The sequence below is a fragment of the Panicum virgatum genome, chromosome 6N (assembly GCF_016808335.1).
Source record: "Panicum virgatum strain AP13 chromosome 6N, P.virgatum_v5, whole genome shotgun sequence".
In the NCBI taxonomy this organism is placed as follows: Eukaryota; Viridiplantae; Streptophyta; class Magnoliopsida; order Poales; family Poaceae; genus Panicum; species Panicum virgatum.
The window spans coordinates 41,599,363-41,605,362 of NC_053150.1; positions in this window are offsets into that span (position 1 = coordinate 41,599,363).

Sequence of the window (6,000 nt, forward strand, 5' to 3'; positions counted from 1 at the left end):
GGTATGCTTCCGATACCATACATTAATATAGTATTTTTAATATATAATAATTATGTATGGTGTTGTAATTCTGAACTATTTACCACAACAGTTAATCCCTTCGCCGATTGTGCACCCCCAATCCTATTCGTACGCCTGGAGTTATGGACTTAGTGTCCTTGATCTGTGTACAACAAAATTTTAAAGGAGTCTAGACTTCAGTTGCTATTTCATATAGGACTCACAATGTGACCATTGCTAGGAATGGCAAGATAACGATAATTCATGCCCGTGCGTTGCTACGGGGAAAAAATATTTTTCATGAACAAAAACATCAAAGACCGAAATAACTATAAGTGCTCAAATATACTTTAGACGCAATACACAACATTAACCAGCGAAGAAATAAGATTGCTTAAACATAATAAAGTTGTTTTTGTTTGCAAAGCAGCAAATCCATTATTTATGTTTATTAGCAGCTAAAAACAATATATAGATAGATGCATCTTAGCAAGAACACCAATTTCAAAAATACAGATGATTTGAACAAATATAATTTTCACAAATACGACTGAATCAACCATTTCTCAGGCATTAAGGTTCACAGACACATGATCACATGCATTAAGGTTCACAGACAAGCACAATTGTTTTATCGGCAGAACCTAGAGTCTTAAAAGTTCTCTGCACCAGATCACCTAAACAATACGAGCACATCACGCTACAGTAAATTCTATTTTATATCCCATCCATTGATGCGGCTAAGATAATTTTTTACTTTGATAGGAAGCAGTTTTCGATAAGCGTTCGATGATGAAGTTCTGCCGCATAATAAGGCGATCCTGTGAACAATTCGGACACATAAATAAACATCCAGATGTGTTCAATAGCAACAATTATTGAAAATCACAAGAAATCGCTTTCGCAATGCACTATACTCGCCTTACAAATCTCCATGCTCTGGGTACTTTTCCACCAAGACATGTACTGCAGAACCAGGTAGTCTGTGGAATACCTGTGGAAGTTTTCATATTAATCATATTGTTGTATAGTGTAAATAAAAGCTATTAATGATTATTCATCTATAATAAGTTACCCTTGCTCGCCATCTATAGAAAGGGTATGTAATCAAAATTGTAGAGGTAATCCCATAATTACAGTTAACTTTACACTGGAACATCAGACAATGTCTTCATGTGCTAGCACTTATAAACTGAATATAATTACCCTACGCAATATCAAACAATTAATGTATTGGTATTAACATGGAGAAGCCCCATATGACCATCAGTGTGACCCCAGGATTCAAATAAAGTAATGAATTAAGGACCAAAATAGACTACACAAAAATAGAATATACGAGTGATACACTGGTATAGTATTTATGAAATAATAAAACTATCTAAAAAATCACCAGAGAATGTTTCGTCAAATTAATTTTTGACTTAGTTTTGACCGTGATGTTCATGCACAGCTCTACTTAGTCAAAAATTGTATTATATAGTAGCTGCTACGGTCGTCAAAATCTTCCATGGAAAAAAAGAAGACTTCAATGGTATATGTGCATGGAAGCTTGGAGCATCACTCGCTCTGATCTATTTGTGCGTCATCAGCAATTTGTGAGCAGCGGATCCTCCAATCAAAATATATATACACCACCAAAAATTGGAGCCAAGGGCTGGCATGTACTGCATAGTATGTGCGGAACTTTTGCTAGGCAAGTGAAGCTGAAACAGAGCTATATGGTTCTGAATCACTGAATGGCATGACATGCTCTTGAATGAAAGGGCTACAGCCCTGTACCAAGCAGCAGGCGCCAAAGCTCCAGGATCAGGAGCCAATGCCAACTTGTCAGCAGCAATATAAGATGATCTACCAGCCTGAGATTAGTGCCAACAAGTCCATTGCCAGAGTCAGTACCACTTGTCAATTTGCAATGAAAAAAAAATAGAGGTTCAAAGATTTAATCATCCAGTAGACGCTTCGATTTTTCACTGCCTATACTGAGAAACAAAGCAATACCTCTAAAAGCTTCGCGAAGAAAAAACTTCTCTTGTTTAAACACAACAAACATCTAGAGAGCAGCACAAGTTTATACTCATGCACCTTACAGTAAGAAAAAATAGCAGCTTTGACACAATTAACACAAAATCCTGTCTTCTCAGCACCTAATCCCGTGCAGACAGAATTCAATGACTTGATAGAGTTGATGAATTTTGCTATAGAAGGATAGAGTTGCTGAATTTTGCATACTCCCAAAGGCCAATCCGCTGAACAACGCCAAAGATAAAAAAATTGAGCACCAATCCAGGTCAAGCTCACCGATTTACCCACAAATTCACCACCAAACAGGGGCGGACACGGACCCAGTATATGACATGGGTGTACATACGTAGAACCTCGCCTCGGTCACCCAGCAGCCCTCGCCTCGGTAACCCATAAAATTAAGCGTAGAACCTTGCATGCCCAATAGGGATGGGATTCAAGGGGGCGCTGCATGCCTTCATGCAAATCTCGTGCAACGTGGCATAGCTGCATAGGATGGGAGTAAATGCTAGCTCATGACCTAGCTACTGCCTTGGTCTCTGGAGTAGGAGCTCATCCGCCCTACAAACGGGGAAGGAGGGAGTAGTAGTGAATCGCACGGTCTATGCTTCGTCGTCCGTCCTCGGATGGTTGAGGATCGCCCGTTGGACCAGCGTACCCGTCTAATAATCTGCCCTCAACCCCGCTCCCACCCTTCCCCTCGCGCCGCCACAGCCCTCACCCTCGCCTCCGCTCGCCAATCACGTCCTCGCCCCCCTCGTGCTTTCATCCCGCCGCTCAAAATCTCAGCCGCAAGATCGATGGCCTCCGCATTATGCTCGGAATCAGAACTGCTACTTTGTTTGTGCTATGAAGTCAGAACTGCTATTTTGTTAGTATATATTTTTTATGTCAATGGTAGATATGCCAATGAACAAACAAGATTTGACTCAAACCCATGTGATTTCAGGTCTCGTAGCAAAATGTATGCTGAAAAGAATTGACAAAAAAAAAGTAGGGATGAAGTGAACAGTAAGGTTTCTAGTTCTTCCTCAAAACTCTACTTCTGATGCATAGACTGTAGGATTATGATCATTACAGGCTGAGCAACTAAACATCATCAAAGAGCAAGAATGGCTGCTGATATTAACTGGCTGTAAAAGAAAACTGCTGCAAGGGTTTTCCGCTACAGTTTGTGGCCCGGCTAATCTGATGTCAAGACAAAAACAGCAGCTTATGGAACACAGCAGCATAAGAACGACAGCAGCTGGTTAAGCAAAGTTGCAGTTGGGGTCATGATTTAGAACTAAGAGTTCATAAGGGTCAGTGGTCCTGTAATGTAGCAGGGAGCTCAGGGCAAGCAAAAAATGACCATGAAGCTATATACCAAGTAGCCAGATAAACAAAATGACACTTCTTTTCAGTTTGATGTGCTCGGACCCAAACAGGCAGGCAAGCTTAAACTCTGTGCACATAATGGGCACAAAATGTGCCACTCCACAACAGGAATTAGAGGCAGAAGCAGACCACAGTCAACTGACCTTGGTACCTGGAGCTATCTCTTCAGTGATGAATGGAATAGAAGAAAACTCTATGGCAACAGCTTCACATATCCCATCAGTGAGACCAAAGCGCAGAAGACGACGCTGCTGTGGGTTCTTGAAGGAGACATCAATGCTGCTGCGATATATATCTCTTACAGAGACTACCTTTATCAAAACAACAGTTTCATCATGGAAATAGTTAGCAGAGCGACAGGATTAAAACAACCAAAAACATCATAAACATATGAAAAAACAGTTGCCTCCCACAATATCATGAGAATGCACATTCAAATCACAAGTGCTGAAGCTGAACAAACGTGATCATCATTTGTTTCATTGTCTGGAACACACATCAATGTTTCACCCAAGCTTTGTTCAGAGAACTGGCATTTCCAATATTCTTTCGGTCTTTCCACACTTATCGACAACAACCCCTGCACCCGTAATAACTCATGAATGCATATGTAACGTCCACCAAAATCTATCCAGGGATTAAGGTACCCTAAGTAAGGCATTTGCCCCCGCATTGGGACACAAATTCTTCGCGGGTGTAGAAGCTTGGGACTTGGTGGCTTTGAGATTTCTGACAGTACCTGCAGGACGCGGTGGCACGATCCGGTAGGGATTTTCCGCCGAACAGCGTCCGGCGTCTGAGCGGCCGATGCAAGGAGGCCGGGGATGGATCTGAGACGACGACGGTGATGGCGTGGTCCCCAACGATCGCGGGGGAGGTGACGACGCCTGTCGCGGGCAGGGCGTCCGAGCGGCTGATGCAGGGAGGCCGGGGATGGATCTACGGCCGAGGGGCGCCGAGGATGTGGGCGGCCGATGCAGGGAAGGCCGGGGAAGGATCTGCGGCTCGGTGTAGGAGCTGTCGGGGAAGTCGCGGCGTGCGGCAGGCGGCGGCGGCGGGAAAGGGAACGACGGCAAGAACCTTGATCTGTTTTTTCCCGATAGGAGGAGGAGGCGTCGCAGCGAAGGGGGAGCGCCCCGGCGTCGTAGCGAACCAGGTGTCGGTGAGGACGAGGGCGTCGTGGGCGGGCATGGTGCTCCGGCGTCACGGCGGAGGAGAAGTCAGAGTCTCAGAGAGGAGGGCAAGGTGGAGGTGGTTGTGGGCGGCACGACGGCGGTGGGGAGATGGGGAGCGAAGAGCGACGGCACGGCGGCGACGGGACGATGCGGCGATGGGGCGGCTTGATGAGTTGCTGGGGATCGGCACTGCGGCGATGGGGCGACGCGCCTAGATTTTCGCGGTTTAGGGATAGGGATGGAGCGGCGTAGATGAGAGCGATTTTGGCCGTCAAAACGCAAAATTTTTATAAATGGCTTGCCTAGTATACTAAATGTAGTGAAAAAATAAATTACATTACAAAAATAGACTGTAAAATCTAACGAACCTAATTAGAATGTGATTAGACACTAAATTGCTACAATAATATTACAGTGAACATGCTCTAATGATCCTCTAATTAGGCTCATTAGATTCGTCTCGTAGTTTACAGACGAGATCTGTAATTAGTTTTGTAATTAGTCTACATTTAATATTTTAAATATTAAAGATTCTTTTGGGAAAACACAAAATGCAAACTGAACTAAACACACCCTTTGAACGGAGGAATCACGATCATTGGAGGCTGGACGACGGGTCGCACGACTGACGACGGACGACGGATAGGGCCGTCCCGCTTATGGGATTTTTAGTAGTAGAGATAGAGATAGAGAAGAGATAGAGATAGAGATAGAGATAGAGATAGAGAAGAGAAGAGAAGAGAAGAGATAGAGAAAAGAATAGATAGAGAGAGAAGAGAAAGAGATTGGATCCACCGTGGTTTGTATTGATCTCAGGCATAGCCTTATACTAGAAACACAGGCGCGGCAGTGCCGCGCCACCAGAGATGATAAGCCTAGGATTACTTACCCAGTCAACACTTCATTTTGCATTATGGCATTATCGGCAAACAATAGTTGAACCGAGGACAAATTTAGTGAATTATCAGGGTGTGTCACTGCCAATTTATGTAGACTGCCATAGCAATATTAGAGCAAAAGTAAATAACATGTGCAATATCTTTTTCCGATAAATCTCCCCTCTGAAACCAAAGACAGGTAGCATCACAAAGCTGCATCCTTATATGTGAGAAAAATCATCCTCGAAAGAAGTTGCACTGGAGAAGGATGAAAATAATAATAACTGTTACTATCGGCACACCTTGGATCATGATGCTCTCTCACCTCAAAACTGTACATGGTATTTTGGAACTGATCTGACAAAGATGGCAATCAAAAAAATCATAGCAGGAATCACAAAGGCTTAGGGACGAAAAAGCTATAGAATACGAGGAATCAAATACTGGGGGTACATACTGCAGCCCAGCAGCTGACATTTCAAACTCTTGAAACTTGCTTTTCACTTTTTCTTTAGAAAGACTTCTGAAATGTCTTCCTTTCACAA